Source organism: Oryctolagus cuniculus, chromosome 7, assembly GCF_051225735.1.
Source record: "Oryctolagus cuniculus isolate XC-2025 breed Fujian yellow rabbit chromosome 7, ASM5122573v1, whole genome shotgun sequence".
In the NCBI taxonomy this organism is placed as follows: Eukaryota; Metazoa; Chordata; class Mammalia; order Lagomorpha; family Leporidae; genus Oryctolagus; species Oryctolagus cuniculus.
In genome coordinates, this window is record NC_142873.1 from 123,535,018 (window position 1) to 123,554,046 (window position 19,029).

The 19,029-nt window shown below is 39.3% G+C and overlaps 1 protein-coding gene across 1 annotated transcript in view; it reads right to left on the reverse strand.

Moving 5' to 3' along the window:
- Positions 1–19,029, reverse strand: part of ELAVL4 (ELAV like RNA binding protein 4) — a 169,427-nt gene that overhangs the window by 149,321 nt on the left and 1,077 nt on the right. The window lies entirely within an intron of this gene.

Genomic DNA, 19,029 nt, shown 5'->3' on the forward strand with positions numbered 1-19,029 from the left:
CTCCTATGTAAATGGTTAAAGGATTAAGGGTGGAGACTTGATTTAACTATGGAATCTAGGGGGCAGGAATAGTGAGACGTCTTTAGATCATTAGGTTGTGCCCTCAGAAGGCAACTGTCACCAGAGGGTTGGTTATAAAAACTGAGTTTGATCTAGCTGCTCACTCTCTCTTTCTCTCTCTCTGCTCTTGGCTTGCCATGTGATCTTCCTTCCACATGCATTCCAGTATCTACTACATGTATCATATAATTCAGACTAATGAGGTCACTCGATCTTGGACTGTAAACCTCCAAAAGTATAAGATGAAATAAATCTTCCTTTTTTGAAACGTTTCTCTCAGTTATTTTAAAGTAACTTTCAGTGTAATAATCCTATTACCTATTATGTGCTAGACACTGTGACAGGCGACAGGGACATGGAGATGACAAACACATCACTCCTGTGCCCCTATAGAGTTCACTATCTTTTTTTTAAACACAGTGCCAGAAGCTCTTCTATATTCTACTATTAGCATGAACTATCACCTCTGAAACCTCCAGCCACTAGTCCTGGCTTGGTACTGCTGTCTCTTGAGAAACTTTAAAAAAAAAATGATGCGAAGTTTTCCAACTTTCTAATGTTATTCCTTCACCCACCCCCAAAGCAGTCAAAGCATATTTCTTTTTACCAAACATTTCCTTGTTCTCCCATGTATATATCTAGCATTTTCTTACAGGAAGACCTTCATTTCTGCATCTCCCTGCATTCCTGGACACCCACCTAAAACAACTTCCCTTAGTCTATTGCCTTTAACGTACTTTATTTTCTTTATAGCATCTAATGATGTCCTGAAACTGAATTATTTTTATTTAATGGCTTATTGGCCTGGTATGGATATACTCTGCTGGAATGTAAGCTGTGTCCTCAGCAACTACTACAGTGCCTGGATGCAGTAGGCACTCAATCAATTTTTTTTTTTGTTAGAATAAATGACAGAACATTCAAACTCCATATCCACTTTATCTATGTCTTTCTGACTATATCTGTCCCTTTCGATACAGTAATATTTATTTACATATTTATATTTGTCTTCTTTACATGGTTGGAAATTTCTTATCTATTTCACCTTTGTATCCTTTGGACACTCACAGTAGAACATTTTCTAATTAATGTGTACTAAATGAATACATGTTGTGGTCTTCTATTAAGGCCTGTTGGATAAATAAATGACATGGTTCCTTACTTGTTCCTCTTCAGGCTTCACATTTTTGACAAAGAATATGACTATATTTGAATAAGGAAAAGCAATCTGGCATTTTAACTACATTTCCTTTGCTTCTTTTTAAGAACTAATGACCTGATCACCAGCATAAAGATTCCTTTTCTCCTATCCATCAATCTCTTATTAGAAGGGCTTTTTCAAATTCCTATCAATTTATTGGAGTGGGATGAAGAATACCTTTAAAAAACATGCACTCTTCTAGAGCACACCAATCTCTGCTTGCTGTGGGTACAAGCTATTTTTATCAGGTGATACTGTGATATTCCTTTTCAACACATGATATTCACTCTTTCAAGCTGTTCGGCACTGTTCTATTTGGTTTCATGTTACATCAATGAGACAGTTTGAAGGAAAAGGAAAAATGGGACATGCTATTTTAGCATCACTAAAACCCTAAATAAAAATTCTGAAATTTCCTAAGTTCCTTATCTTTGCAATCTACATTCAGGACCCTACCTATAGACCTAAGATTAAGGCAATGCCTTTGTCCAGAGAATATTTTTCTAAGAATCTCAATTACAGAAAGGCATCTTCATTGTCTCTAAAACTTCAAGTGATTAAAGGTCATACATAAAGGCCATAGAAAAGTCAAGCAATTATTCCATGCACTTTGTACTTTCATAGGATTTTAACTCTGTAAATTCTTAGTCTAATTATATTTTAAAATAATAGCACATCTGGTTATACATCTGGGCATGCTGAGTTTGCCATGTGATAATGATGAGGAGCTGGCCAAGAGGCAGTTAGATAAAGAAGAACAAAGCTCTGGGAGGTTTAGGTGGGAGTATCGATGTCTCTGCACATAACTAGAACATGAAACCATGGAAATAAATAACATGACCCTTGAAGAATCAATAGAGCAATAGACTTAAGAGAAAAGCTTACTACTCAAAATGTTGGCAATCAGTATATATTGAAAGGGCAAGAAAAAGTTTCAAAAGAAATAAGTGCCTAAGATAGTATCTAGCATATTGTATAGGCTCAAAAATACTTAACCCAAAGTCTCAGGCAAACGGTCTTTGTAATCAATAAACCATGATACAAATATTTGTTTCTATTATTTCTAGAAGCAACTTTAAGCTGGTATAGAATATCAACTGTAACATTGGCCACAATCTTCATCTCTCTTTGTAGTCATTCCCTTTGCAATGTGACTTTGCAGATCTTCTTACAGAGAGATATAATCTATTCCCTCATCACTCTATCTGGGTGACCTTGTGATCTACTTTGGCCAATAGGATACAATAGAAATAACACATGTGTTGGTTCTTGTTTACTTTCATTCTCTCTTTTGGAACACTGCCCAGCCCTGGTTGTCCTGGAGAAAAAGAGACCACATGGAAGACAGCCCAGTGAGTCCAGTCAAGGTCATCCTAGAATAGCTTATAGTTCACCAACTCCCACACATGTGAGAGAGCCCAGTCAAGAACAGCAAAACTGCCTACCATTTCCAGAATTGACAGTGAATGAATGAGTGAGCTCAGAGATCTGTATAAGACTCAAGAACAATAAACAACAGATAAACTCTGTTGCATAAGGTTTAAGCTAACTTGCCCCATTGTTACATAGCTAGCAAACAATAGGACCAAACTTCATTGCACAGCTAGCTAATAATGGCACCAAAATTCAAATCAGGAAGTGCAACTTCAGAGAAGCACTTAATCGAACAAACACTCTCTTTTTTCCAGTCTTCTCTAAGATAAATAATCTGTCCCAGTCTTTCCTGGTGTGTCTGATTATTCTAACTCAAAGGGCAATTTCCATGCACAATAACAGTAAGAAGCATCATAAATAAGTAAGAATCTATTTTGACCCTTATAACAACCTTTGGAGTCTCCACTAACACTTCTGTTTTACAGAGGAGAGATACAAAGGTAAAGAAGGTGAGATTCAGGGAGACTAAGCCACTTCCCTCAGACACAGAGCCTGTGAGCAGCATCACTGGGCTGTAACTCCAGATATGATAACTCCAGAGCCTACTCCCATGCCCCCTATCTGCTCTTCTGAACCAACTCCAAGTTCTTCATATTTTCCTTCAGCTTAATTTCCCATCAGCTGTTTCAGTTAGCAAACATATATCAAATATCCCTTATGTCTCCCAGCACTGGACTGGCCCTTGTCGGGGATCCTTCAAAGCAGTTAAACCCTATCCTCAAGGAACTCCTACTAGCTGGGGATACAAGACTGGAATACACAGAAGTTGAACAATATAATAAAAATGAAATGTAAGAGAGTACCTTACTACCTGTCAAATTAATGGAAAAAGCAGCCAGATTCCGGAGTTCAAAGACAGTGAGAGAAACCTGGGCTGGATCTGCCTAGCAAGAAGGACACAGTATGAGAGACTCCCTGTAGGAACACAGTCTTCTGTTTCCTTAGGTATATGATTCTTGTTGAATGGTTGTCATGGTGATTTTGTCTTCAAGATACTCATGTGGGGACTATTTAAATCTGGTGGGTTTGAACAGGGCTGATGCCTTGTATATATGCAAAAAGGATTCATCAGAGAGTCCAACATATCCATAAATCGACAGGGCTAACAGCTAGATCCTGGAAACTCGAAGCAACCACTAAGTCGCATCAATCAACATATCCAGAAAATGGACAGTAAGAATTTAAAAAAAAAAAAAAACCGAGAAGAGAACCAAGAAGAAAAGCAAGTTATGCATAATATATACAAAGTATCAGTATCTGTATTCCAGCCTTTGGGGGCTAGGGAAAAATTAGCTAAGAGTAAATACCTACACTTCAGTAAATCCAACTATTTTCTTTTTTTAAAAAAGATTTATTTATTTATTTGAGAGTCAGAGTTACACAGAGAGAGGAGAGGCAGAGAGAGAGGAGAGGTCTTCCATCAATGGTTCACTCCCCAAATTGGTTGAAATGGCTGGAGCTGTGCTGATCCGAAGCCAGGAGCCAGGAGTCTCTTCTGGGTCTCCCACACGGGTGCGGGGCCCAAGGACTTGGGCCATCCTCCACTGCTTTCCCTGGCCATAGCAGAGAGTTGGACAGGAAGTGGAACAGCCGGGTCTCGAACTGGCACCCATATGGGATACCGTGCTTCAGGCCAGGGTGTTAACCTGCTGTGCCACAGCACTGGCCCTAATCCAACTATTTTCATTCCCAGATTATTTTCTTTCTATTCTTAGAATCTAGGAAAGATCTTCCTTGTTCTAACACAAGCTACTTCCCAGAGGTACCTTTGCCACCTAAGCCCTTGCACTCTACCATGTGCCAGCCACACTGCAATGCTTGCAGGGTCTCAGTACACCTTCCTCTATCACACACTCATGCTGCTCCTGGCCTCTGGGACTTTGCAAGGATATTCTTTCTACTGGATCTCCCATCTGCTCTATGCACCCTACCCAATCTTTCCTCTTCTCTTCCACTAGCTAATTCATGGTTTTCCTTCATCTGTTAGTTTAAATGCCACTTCCAGTTGAAAAGAGGGAAAACAGGAATGACTGCAGGCGTGGAGGAAGCATCATAAATAAGGAAGGAGGCTGGGACAGTTGGTCTGAGTTGGATGGGATTCCTGGTTCCAGGTACAGTACAAGGGCCTAATTGAAAGCCAGTTTAACAGCTGGAGAAGAGGAAGGTTGTGTGATAAAATGAAAAAAATATTGTCAATAAGACCCCCCCCCAAGACACAATGCTATGGGGTCTCCACTAAAGCAGGATAAAAAAGAAAATGCTTCACTAATAACTAGAAAAAGGTAGTACCAAAGATTTATGGAGAAAAAAATTGGCAACAATTTTCAAGTGGCAGGAATGAGACAAAGCATAGGATCCAAGAGGTCTTGGGAGGAAAAACATGGTTAGTAAGTCTGGAGACAGTAGCCATGGAGGAAGCCAGGAAACCAACAGGTCACATCATATAGGTGATTCCAAATGTGGCTGCAGCACAGTGCAATGATACAGGCAGCTTTAAGGTAACAAGTAGGGGTAGAGCATTTGGCCTAATGGTTAAGATGCTACTTGGGATGCCTGTGTCCCACATCAGAGTGCCTGGGTTCAATTCCTGGTTCTGGCAGTGGTGATGACTCAAGTAATTGAATTCCTGTCACCCACGTGTGAGGTATGGATTGAGTTCTCAGTCCCAAACTCCTGGCATTTGAGGAGTGAACCAGTTGTTGGGAGCTCTTTTTGTCTCTTTCTACTTCTCTAAAAAAATTAAAGCAACAAGTAGAACAATAATAGAAAATGGTCAGGAAATACTGTGATAGGAGGCATGAGAGAAGAAAGGCAAAAGTGAGTAGCAGGACATCATCATCATCATTGTCATCATATCCATCATTTATAAAGAATTTACTCAAAGCATATGTTATAATATGCATTATTTCATTTTCAAGAACAAAATGGCCCTTGAGGATGCCCAAAGACACATAAGAAAAGAAAAGCATGCCATTTGGCAGGTGTGAGAAAATAGATCCACTAGACATGGTGACAAATATTTAAAGTAACCTCACCTTCAATCTGAGAAGACGTTTATGTCACGTTTGTTTAGAACCTAATTATCCTGCCAAGATAAAAGCTCCTTGAGGACACAGCCTATGTTTATCATTCACCACTATGGGAACAGTACGTAGAATGCCTCTGGAACATGGTGGGGGGCACTCCCTGAATATATGTTGGTAGAGTGAGTAATCAAATGCATGTACAGATGAAAACACCAGCTTGACATATTTATTATTAGAAATATGAAAAAATAAGATAAAAAGCATTTGTACATGTTTGAATCAAAAATTTTAAAATTTAAAAAATGCTTATTTATTTATTTGAAAGGCAGGAGAGTCAGAGATGGAGATCTCATATCCCCTGATTTACTTCCCAAATTACTCACAAAAGGTAGGGTTAAGCCAGACTGAAGCCAGAAGCTAGGAACTCAATCTGGGTCTCCCACATGGATAGCAGCACCCCAACTACTTGGAACATCACCTGCTGCCTCCCAGGGCACACATGAAAAGGAAGCTGCAATCAGGAGTGGAGTTGAGACTCAAACCTAGGCTTTCCAATATGGGATGTGGGCAGCACAAGTGCTGTTTTAACTCCTGTGCCAAACTCCTACTCTTGTACTAAATTTTAAAAGGGCAAGAAAACATTCCTGAATCCACATCTGCTGATGACAGTAGGAAGGAAATACAGTGAGAACCTCCCAAGACAAAGGTAAAATTTATTTACCACACCATTCCTCTCTTGTACATTCTCTTCCAAATGTATTTTCTACTCACACTTTGGAGGGCTCTACATTTGGGAGTTAACAGTCCAAGCACACAAATGATTCTTCTCACTGATTGACTGAACAAACACTTCGTATGCCCCTTCTAGTAGCCAGGTAGTATTTCTTTCTTCAAACTATTTGTTGAACTCTTTACTTACTGTAGGGTTAATCTTATAAGTATAAAGTTAACTGAAAATAGATCTTTGTAAAAACTATGAATGAGAATAGGAGAGGAGGAAGAACATGCAATTTGTACACCTTAAATAAAATTTAAAAAAATATTTTTAAAAAATGTGGCACTGGGAACACAGGAAAGCAGGAGACAGGCTGGCAAACTTCAACTAAGATGCACGTGGTCCATTAAGGGCAGGAGCTCTCCCCAAGAATAAAGGGATAATAATGCCCAACTCAATTTGAGAGGTCAAAGGATGTAACAGCCATACCAGATGAACACAATGCCATGGGCAAGGTGGTCCATGCCAAGAGCAGAAGAAGTGAGAAATGACATAACAGAGGTTCCTTTCCTCTGGATTACAATGGCACCTGTGTGCATCTCCTAAAGGTACTTACAGCTAACACTGAAGCAGTTTGCTTATTCTCCTTGTATCCTCCACAAGATTTTGGACTCCTTGAGATCAGATGTACTCCTAGCACTCAGCAGAATTCCCGACACACAAAGGATATTTAACTGGATGAAAAAAAATGTAAAAATGGGGAGGCAACATTCCAGAATAGTTAAGGAACACTGAAATTCATTTGGCTACTAGACCTTGAACCATTTCTGTGTCCCCATTCCCTCATCTGTAAAACGAGGATAATAATAGTAGCTACTTGTGTCAGTTACACCCTCATACAAGCCAGGACTGGGACAGAGGTAGGAGTGCAAGAGATTAGTTTACTGGGCATAAAAAACAGAAATGGAGAAGGAGTGTCTCAGACCACAATGCAGATCAGATAAAAGCTTGGTCAACTCAATGAGGAGTAGAGATTTTTCAGTAGAGGAGTATCCACATTGTTGAGAAATGGCCAAACCCTAGCACCCCAACCTCGGGCTCAGTCATTGGCTTGGGCTGGGCTGCCCAGGAAACACATGGTCTAAAGGCAATGCAGCTGACAGCAGTCATCCTACTGCACTCTTTGCAGATAAATTTGAGTTTTCTCTTGAAGGGAGATTTAAACATTGTCCCTCCATGGGGGCCACACCACTTAACCAGGTTGTGAGACTTACATTAGTTAATACAGATAAGACACTTTAAACAGTGCCTGGAACCTTTATACTGTTAAAGTATTTGGTTTTACTGTGAATTATCTAAATGAATTACATACAACCTCAAATGTTGAGTCCATGTTTGCATTACAAACTTAATGATCACAGGGTTTATAAAGGGAATATGAATGTGTAAACTGACCTGAGTTATATAAAATGGAGTAAAAAGGCCCATGGTCTCTGTAGCCTATCTGCAGAGTACAAATTCTGCCTAAAGATATTCAGGTTAAAAAAAATCCCAAAGAAAATGACTACTATATGTCTGGCTAAAATTCAGATCTTGAAAATGAAATCTGTATATCATTTTATGAACAAATGTAAGTTATTTTTGTATTTTAGTTTTATTTATTTGGAAGGCAGAGTTATATAGAGAGAGGGTGAGAAGGAGACGCTTTCCTAGGCACACTAGCAGGGAGCTGGACTGGAAGTGGAGCAGCTGGGTTTCCAACCAATGCCCATATGGGATGCTGGCACTGCAGGTGGCTGATTAACCTGCTACACCAAAACGCCGGTCTCCAAACCTAAGTTATTATGCAAATATCTTCCTTATCTCTTTTGGTATTGACAATTAAGCAGAGCATCACAAGAACTCTTTTTTTTAAAATCCATACTGATAAACTTGGTGTCTTTGATATTTTAGTATTGATATTACAATCTCAAGAATTAACAAAAAAAAATCAAGGTCTCTTCTGCATTTGGCTACTCAGTTTTTTTTTATTTTATTTTATTTATTCATTTGAGAAGTAGAGTTACAGAGAGAGAGAGAGAAAGGCAGAGAGAAAATTTTTCCATCCACTGGTTCACTCCCCACATGGCTGCAACTGCCGGAGCTGGGCTGATCTGAAGCCAGGAGCCAGGAGCCAGGAGCTTCTTCTGGGCTTCCCATATGGGCACCAATTCATGTCCTGGCTGCTCCACTTCTGATCCAGCTCCCTGCTATGGCCTGGGAAAGCAGTAGAAGATGGCCCAAGTCCTTGGGCCCCTGCACACATGTAGGAGACCTGGAAGAAGCTCCTGGCTCCTGGCTTTGGATTGGCACAGCTCCAGCTGTTGCAGCCAATTGGGGAGTGAACCACTGGATAGAAGACCTTTCTCTCTCTCTCTCTCTCTCTCTCTCTCTCTCTCTCTGACTCTCCTCTCTCTGACTTTCAAATAAATACAAATAAATCTTTTTTTTTTTTTTTTTAAAGACAGTATTCCTACAAGTAGGATCATACTGGTAGCAATACAGCAGTTAGGACAGAGCCCCAGTCTTGTGGACTCTTAGTTACAGCCTGTCCAAGTCCTCTTCCACATGATACAGCGGAAGACTGCTTCACAAAATCTTTAGTGAATGTTCTGGATCTTGGTCCTGGATCCACCTACCACAGGCAAGTTGAAACTCTGCTGCCAATACTCTATGAATTGATTGCAAAAGTTGACACTACTCATGATTCCTAAGTGGGGTATATTTATGTACTGGGAGGTGCTGAGAGGAAAAGGAATGCAAACAACTATGTTACATTTACGTATCCTGAAAAATCACACAGTTCCTATTGGAAGTCAAGCTACTGACATATCGGTGTCAGGTATCTAAATGCCATTCCTTGGTGACACACAAAAAGATCATACAATCTGTCTGAACTCTGAAATCCTAGAATCTCTATCAAGAGATATAAAAATTATTCTGTTTTTAATTGCACTGAATGGTATACAACAGGCAAACCCAATAACTTTTCCTTTCAATTCTACAGCACAGTGTAATAGTCTAAAAAAGAATTTGTTGAAGTGAAATTTACGTAACAAAAAGTTAACAATGTTAAGATGAACAGTTTAGTGGCACTTAGTATGTTCACATTATTGTATAATAACCATCTCTACCTAGTTCCAAAGTATTTCCATCACTCCAAGGTATACCCCTTATTCATTAAGCACTTTCTTCCCATTCCTCTGCCTCCCAGGGGTAGGGACTGTCTGACCCATAGGCCATATAAGGGCCATAAAATCATTTGGTCTGGCCCTGCAAAGGTAACGATAGGCCTCAAAATTCAATAAATTTGTAGCAGGCTAATTTTTAAGTTGATAATTTTTGTAAGACCTGTAAATGATGTTATAAATACCCAAATGGCCTTTGGAAGAAAAAGTTCCCTACCTCTGCTAGCCCCAGCAAGCCTGCCTTCTGACTCTATGGATTTATCTACTCTGTATATATCAAAAACTGAATCACAATATGTAACCTTTTATGTCTGCCTTCTCTCACTTGGCATGTTTTGAAGGTTTGTCTACATCATAGTATGTATTGTAACTCTATCCCTTTCCATGGCTGAGTAACATAACATTGTATACAGTGTTTAAAAACTTTTTGGAAAAATTGAACTAATTGAAGTCCTTTCATATTTAACACGGCTTGTTTACCCATTCATCTTTTGGCTATTGTAAATAGGACCACTACAAACAGGTAAGTATTTGTGCTTGAAGACCTGTTTCTGTTTCTTTTGGGTATATATCCAGGAGTAGTATTGTGGGGATCATACAGTAATTCTATTACTTTCTGAGGAACTGACAAACTTTTCCACAGTAGATACATCATTTTACATTCCCATTAGCAATATATGTGCATTCCAAGTTCTTCACATTCTCATACGTATATTATACCAGGCAAGTGGGTATGAAGTGGTTTCTCATGGTTTTGATTTGCATTTCCCTAATGACTAATGATGTTGCACTTCTTTTCATGTGCCGTTTGGTTATTTCTTAACCTTTCAGAAAATAATCAGGGATTCAAATTCAAGTTAAAATTCAATTTCATATAAGGCCTCAAAACACAAATAATTTAACTGAGGGGACAGCTGAACAGATACTTTCTAGGAGCTTCACCAAGTTCACACACGTACAGGCAATGACAATCACATCAGAACTCAATACTAAGTTTTAGTTAATTTTTAAAATTTTCTTGTAAAATACATTTCTATTTCAGAAATCTTATAATCAGAGAAATATGGTATTTAAGAAAATATAAGTTCTACAAGGGCAATAATTTTTGTTTATATCATTCTGCTAAGCACATACTAGGCACTCAACAAATGTTCACTAATTAAAGTAATCCAGTTGATTGTCTGGAATCAGACACTGGAATTGAAATGCACACAGGAAGGCAGAAGTATGGACCTATGACACTTCCTCAAGATTTTTCTGCCTAGTACCACTGTGTGTTATTCTGATCACTTTCACACTGTAGACTGACTGATTCTGCCATTTCAAAAATCAGAAAAGAAATAAATCAAGCATACTTTAATTTGGAAAAAAAATTTGGTATCCCTTGTCTTTTTTTTCAAAAAGAAATTCTAACAATTACAATTCTTATTGTAAGAACTTTCTAGCTTTGAACAATTTACATCCCCTAAAGAATAAATCATACCCTTAAAGGTAACAGAAACACTAATTCAATGTAAAAGACTGTCCCATGTATACCAGTTTCTTGAACTCTGTACTTCTACTATGACCCCAAACAACATAGTAGTTTGCCGTGAAATTATAGCAGAGTATTAGCAGTTGGTATCATTCTTTCCTCAGCAAGTGACAGGGAGAATTTACAGTACAAAAACTCTTCGTCGTATGACAAACTTGTGGTCATGGTCTGACTTCTATTATTACAATCATGCACCAGGTACTTCCATAACACTAGTTCCAATGACCTGAGATCCTCAAAACTGCTGCTTCCCAGATGACCATTTGTTCAAAAGCTCATCCTGTGAGAACTGAAAGAACTCAACTTTTGGAGACATAGAGCAAAGATGGCCAAAAATCTTCAGGGGCAAAAGAAAAAAAAATAATTCTTGTATAACAGCAGTAGAGCAAGATAATAGAAATCAACCACAGGCTGGATAAGAGACCAAAGTTGAATAGAGTCCCACTCAGGCCTTCAGCAGCAAAAACACGACTCCACAGCATGGATTCCTCATTGAGGAGCTCTCCAGGTGGTGACTACTTGGAAACTCCTTTTCATCATTTCCTTATTTAATCTCCACCCTACTTTCTGATGTTTTAATTAAAATCAATAAAAACAATTTCAAAACTCTTCTTGTAGGGGGGCATTGTGATATAGTGGGCAAAGCTACCTCCTATGATGCTTAATGCTGGCATCCCATATGGGTGCTGGTTCATCTCCCAGGTACTCTTGCAATCCATCTAGGTGCTAATGTTCCTGGGAAAAGCAGCACAGGATGGCCCAAGTGCTTGGGCCCTTGCCACCCTTATGGGAGACCAGATGAAGTTCCTGGCTCCTGGCTTTGGCCTGGCCTACCACTGGCCTTTGTGACTATCTGGTGAGTAAACCAGCAGATGGAAGATCTCTCCTCTCTCTCTCTCTGTAAGTCTGACATTCAAAATAAATAAATAAATCTTAAAAAATTCTTGTAAAGATTTGGTTAAAGGAGCCTCACAAACCGAGTCACTTGCTTAATACAGAACTTGTTGATAATCTACTAAGTACAGAGCCCTTTTGTCCTCAAGGGATACAGTTTCTGTCCTCAAGAAGTTGAGCTTCTTTCCCAAATCTGTCAGCTCTGCTTTTGAGGTCCAAAAGGCTTCAAACAACATTTACCAACAGAAGCCTGGAGGATAAGTGGTTCTCTTAAGAAATAATGGGGCTAGAGGCCGGCGCCGCGGCTCACTAGGCTAATCCTCTGCCTAGCGGCGCCGGCACACCAGGTTCTAGTCCCGGTTGGGGCGCCGGATTCTGTCCCGGTTGCCCCTCTTCCAGGCCAGCTCTCTGCTGTGGCCAGGGAGTGCAGTGGAGGATGGCCCAGGTGCTTGGGCCCTGCACCCCATGGGAGACCAGGAAAAGCACCTGGCTCCTGGCTCCTGCCATCAGATCAGCACGGTGCGCCGGCCGCAGTGCGTCGGCCGCGGCGGCCATTGGAGGGTGAACCAATGGCAAAGGGAGACCTTTCTCTGTGTCTCTCTCTCTCACTATCCACTCTGCCTGTCAAAAAAAAAAAAAAAAAAAAAAAGAAATAATGGGGCTAGAACCAAGAATGGTGATAATGCAGGTAGAAAGAAGAGCAAATGCAGGAAGCCAAAAGCAAAAGTGAAGCATGCTTTGTTGACTGCAAATAAGTTAACACTGGAACAAGTGTTGGATTTGAATGGGATCTGAATGAGGTTAGAGATAAGGGTGAGGATAGATGGGCAATGGCAAACTGACAAGATTGAACTTCATTCACTCTGTGGTCAATGGGGAACAGGGAAATGACAGGCTCAGATCCATGTTTTAGGGAAAATTTTAAGTATTGCTGATCAATTGAAAGAAAAGAGACTAGAAAGTAGGACAAAGAGTTAAGAGAATTTTACAGTAGATTACCAGAAAGATGAAAGAGGGAAATTACAGGTTATTAACTATTCATACTGTCCCTAATGTTCATCACCATGAATGAGTAGTCTAAATGATTCCTGATTTTATCTCCACACTTCTTTTCTGAAGATATGACATGTCTGAAAGTATTTGGGGAGTATTTTTAAAAGAACATTGTTCCTTACAAAGGGTCTTCCACATTTAAGAGATAAATAAATCCACATATAATACACTTTGGGGACCAAAGTAGAAGAATTTTTCAACAGAATTCACTGGTTTGGGATAGGTTCCTTTGTAGTATATTCAAAACTGAGTATGCCTCTCAGTCATAAAACCAGGATTCAAGTTCCTACTCTGTCATTTACCAGGTGACTATTATTAGGCAGGTCACTAAACTTTTCTAGGTTGTCATTTTCCAAAATGCTATGTCTCAATAAGGGTCTCAAAGGGGAACAGAGGGCACCCTCAAAAAGGGAAAGTGAGTAAGGTCTAATGAAGCAACATCAACAAGGGCTGATGAAGTACCCTGAGGCTAGAAACAATAGAAGCCTAGACCTGTCCTAGACTTTGGCATTCAAACAGCCACTGCTAACTGGTAGGGAAAAGGAACAAATGCCCTAAATGCATTTTCCTTCTGCCTCAGATACCTCCTAGTGTTCCCCTTTCCCTGTTGGCTTAATCCTTCCAGAAGCAAGAGGGTAACATATCCCATTGATGCAGTCTATAAAGGTCAGCCCCAAGGTCACAAAAAGGATTGGAAAAAGGCTAGAGAGTATTTCCTGAAGGCAAATGGAAGAAATCCAACCCCAAACAATGGTGGGTATATACTTCTCCCACAGATTAAATAGACAAGCTGCAACATTTCAGTTAAAGGAAATAGAAGATTGAGCATCAAGCTGGTACTATTGATAAGCAGTGTTTACAATTAGCATACTATAGATAACTGTAAACTCTAATTTACACTAATAAAATGTAAAAATTCCTAAAGCAAACTGGGAACTCTGAGGCAGCTGTAACATCAATACTAGCCACTTTGCAAGTTGTTGGGAACCTGTGCAAATAAGCAAAAAACAACAGTAACACATAGTATGTTTTGGAGTAAATTTTGTACAATACAAATTTAGAGTTTTCTTTAGATATAATATCATATTCTGACTCATGAATATGTGTAACCGAAATGAACTTCCAACTTGTAAAGAGAATAAACCATGAAGTAGGCAGCTCAGGTACATCTGAGTAAACCACTGCCAGGCTCTGAGTGAGTGTACAAAGGTCACTTGTGCAGCGAATTTGGGTCTATTATTCATGGGTTGAATACATAGAAAATATGCATCAAGGCATTAGTATAATTATGTTGTTGCAGAGACACCTAAAAGGTCAAAGAGCTCAAGTAACAACTAAGTAGGAAAGTATCAAAGGGGTAACTGGTTTCTTTTCAGCAAATCAAACTTTCTACCTCCATAACCCAGAGGACTACGTATCACAAAGATGCGGAAGATTGTTAGTGGGCCCAATCACAGGTTAAATTCAGTGTGGACAATGACTCTAACTGTTTCAGTTGTAATCAGCAACACATATAAAAGGGTTTTGTTTGTGTGTGTAGGTATGTGATGAATACTTCTGGATTTCTCATTATAGCAGTGAACTACAATATTTAAATACAAATTGAACTGTTCCAAAACAAAAGTTAAATTCTCACCTGTTTCATATACTACATGTCCAACAACTTGGAAAGCATCAATACAGCTCTTTACTAAATACCTGCATCATGAGTTGTGGGCAAAATTGTGTCCCAGAATTCATATGTTGAAGCTCTATGCAACAGTATCTCAGAATGTGGCCTGTATTTTGAAATAGGGTCTTTAAAGAGGAAATTGAGGTAAAATGATATCATATAAATAGGTCCTAACTCAATAGGACTGTATCCTTAAAGAAGAGGAGACGAGGACACAGTGGAAAGAGAGCCATCTACAAGCCAACCTAACAGTTCTCAGAAAAACAACCCTGCCAACACCTTGATCTTGGACTGCTAGCCTCCAGAACTGTGAGGAAAAAAAATCTGTTGTTTAAATCACCCAGTCTGTGCTATCTGTTATGGCAGCCTTAGCAAACTAATAGTCCATGTATGATTCATCTCATTATGAGGTTGCATCAAAAGAGAAATGCAATTTTAAAAATTCAGTTCCCCATAACAAATCTCAAGTATCAATGTCAACAGATGCCTTATTAATGTAGTACCATAGGTGAATAAGTCATTCTACATTGAGTAAAATTTCCAGATAACTGAATCTTGCCTTTTAAGAAACCAAAGTTTGGGGGCTGGCATTTTAGCTCATTCAGTTAAGCCACTGCCGGTGACTCTGGCATCCCATATGGATACCTGTTTGTGTTCTGGCTGCTCTGCTTCCCATCCAGTTCCCTGCTAATGCACCTAGGAAAGCAGCAGAAGAGGGCGCAAGCATCTGGGCCCCTGCCACCCATATAGGAGACTCAGATGAAGCTCCTGGTTTCTGGCTTTGGCCCTGGCAATCACTGGGGTGTAAACCAGAGGATGGAAGATCCCCACCCCCCCATTTTTAACTCTGCCTTTCAAAACAAATAAAGAAGCCAAAGTTCATTCTAGTGATTGTTCTAATCATAAAGGATGGAAATCTCACTAAAATACATTATTATTCTCACTTTAAAATAGAGTATGCCATAATTTAACTCTTTTAAAGAATAAAATTTCCAACAAAATCAGGAATAATTATCATTATTCTAATACAATTATTGCTTCTACTTAAGATTGAAACTGATTTCTTGGGTCTTTATAATTTGCCAACATCTCATTTCCAACTAACAATTCATGAAACTTATGCGTCATCTTCTATCTAGCAAGGCTCCTCATTTGCTTCCCATGGCTGAGAAACTAAGGGCATGGGAGACCAGGAAGAAGCACCTGGCTCCTGGCTTCGGACCGGTGCAGCGCCAGCCGTAGCGGCTATTTGGGGAATGAACCAACAGAAGGAAGACCGTTCTCTATGTCTCTCTTACTGTCTATAACTTTACCTGTCAAGTAATAATAATAAAAAAAGAAATATGTCTTCATAATCAAAAAGCTTGAGGGGCTGGCACTGCGGTGTAGTGGGCTAAGCCTCCACCTGTGGCGCCGGCATCCCAAATGGATGCCAGTTTGTGTCCCAGCTGCTCCTCTTCCTAACCAGCTTTCTGATTATGGCCTTCCCAGGCAGTGGAAGGCGGCTCAAGTGCCTGGGCCCAGCACCTGCATGGAGACCAGGAAGAAGCTCCTGGCTTCTGGCCTTGGATCGCCTCAGCTCGGGCCCACTGCAGCCATTTGGGGAGTGAACCAGAGGATGGAAGACCTCTCTCTGACTGTAACTCTACCTCTCAAATAAACAAACCTAAAAGATAAAGAAAAATTAAAAAACATAAAAAGCTTGAGAGAGATTCTAAGGAGCTTGCCTGTGCAAACAAGTTCACACAATCTTTGTGGGTGTATTTTTGCTTTTCAAAAATGTTTTTGTTTCCCTCAGAGTTTTCACCTGTATTCCCAAGAGCTAAAGTTAAAGTTTTTGTCCACTATGTTTGGATAAGCAAGATTTTATTTTTAAAACATCATATTAATAATTACTGGCTTGCTTCTACTTCAAAAACTTTCATAGCATCTTTACAATGAACTGATATTAAAGTTCATATAGTATTGATTTCTGACTTCAACAAAAGATGAATATAAATAGATCAATATTAAAAATAACAACTGACAAAGATCAGCATTTACAGTGTGTGTGGTACTGTGTGAACAGCAGCTTACATATCTCACTAACTATACTAATGCAAATAATTTATTGGTAGTAAGTAAAGTTATGCAAAATCATTATGACTTTTCAGGAATTATGCTTACTGGATGGATATATTACACAAATGAACACTACTGAGCCAAACAGAATATTTTAATGTAGTTGGTTTTTTTAAAAGCTACTATAAAAACTAATAGCATAAGCAAATTCCAAATTAAATATAATCTTAGTACAAGCCAAAGAATCATTCTTCTCTATGGACTATCAACTCTAACATCAACCTAAAAAATTAAAGCACTTTCTAAAACTCCTATGACTTAACATGAATTTATGAAGAAGATATGCCCTATGCAAAGGGCCCTGTGGAAGTGAATTAGAGCCCTCAAGTCATGCACTTGATACTTCGGAAGGTTAACTTTTATAAATTAAGTTTATCGAGGTATAACGCACTTGAAATCAAATGCACAGATCTGAAGGCTTCAGTTTGGTAAGTTTTGGCAAATGGATACATCCTTGCAGTCAACGTTCCAATCAAGATTTAGTGGATTTCAATCACCGCAGTGAGTTCTCTCATGTCCTTTTCCAGACAATCCTCCTTCCCAACTATTAGTAGCTATTTTTAAACAGATGCAGTAGCAGGGATGGTAACAGCCACTGTTTACATTTGTTAACAAAATGAGTATTTACTGACTGCCCACATGGTAAGCTCTGTACATATATGACTTTCTATTTAATTCCCCTGTCAACTTTGCAAGGTTGGTTTTATACTCATCAGCTGGAGAAGAGAGGGAGGACCAAGCAGGTAATCGCAAAGTCACGTAAGTACTGAGTGGTGGGGTGGACTTGAACTAAGAATATCTGAATCAGAAACTCTCATGCTGAAGTATATTTTCTCTACACAAATGCTCTAAGTTTTCTGTTAACCCAAACACACACTAAGTAGAAGAAATAGAGAGGTTTCCTCCACGCTAACACACAACCTATTACAAGCCACACCCAAGTACCATATCTTAACAAGCAAGCCAAGGTTTCAGAGGCTAATACTAACAATAATTAAAGAGTATTACTTTATTACTTTTATAGAAAAATAAACCAGTCCCCAAAAGACAAATGCCATATGTTTTCCTGATCTATGGTAACTAATAGAGTACCAAAAATGTAATGTATAGGAGTGAAATGGACATTTTGAGCATCAATGATGGTTTATAGTCCTTGTCCCTTGTCTCTACTGTTGAAGAACAGTGCTTTTGTTTTCTTCTTCTTACTATTTGTTGAATTCTTTACTTAGTGTAGGGTTAATCTTGTGAGGTTAAAGTAAACTGAAAGTAGATCATTGTAAAAATGAAAAAGGAATAGGAGAGGAAGGAGAAGGAAGGGTGGGAGCATGGGCGGGAGGGAAGGTAGGGTGAGAAGTATCACTATGTTCCTAAATCTGTATACATGAAATACATGAAATTTGCATACTTTAAATAAAATTTTAAAAATAAAGAGGACTACTCACAACTACTCTTCAACTGAAAACCTGCATGGAAAGCCCTCACACATGTCCAGCTGTAGTTAATAGGGAATGGGGAGATAATCTTCAATATAAGTGGGTAAGACACAACCTCATCAACCCCAAGGATTTTGTTAGTGCTTTAAAAAAAACCTTAAGAAATGCAGCCATCCACTTGCTCCCTATTAACCACAGTGCCCTGTGCAACCCACCCAAGACCCCCAAGGAGAGGAGCCATGCAGCACGGTGCTGTCACTTTATGAAGGAAACACAAAGGCAAACATCTGGGTTGAATCTTTTGATTCCTGTGAACATTAATTTTATTCAGTGTTTAAAGTTCAACCTACTCACATTTACAAAACACTTCACACAGACTCTTCTCTCATGAATGGAACTCCATTCACATCTCACTTAAAACATCAAACTTACTCTGAAATGACTGAGGTTAAAGCTTGTTCAGTGTCAATTTGCAAGTATTATAAAATATGAAAAAGAAGGTGCACGAATGCAGGAGAGTCATGTGAGGCAGTCTCTGCAAGGGGTTCTGCTAAAACACTGCCCTTGGGGAAGGGCTCTGGATAGGTTTGCAGGAACCCACAGAGCTCAGGACAAACTGTGCTGCGCAGGCGGGCATTTAATTCTCCAGTAAGAAGATT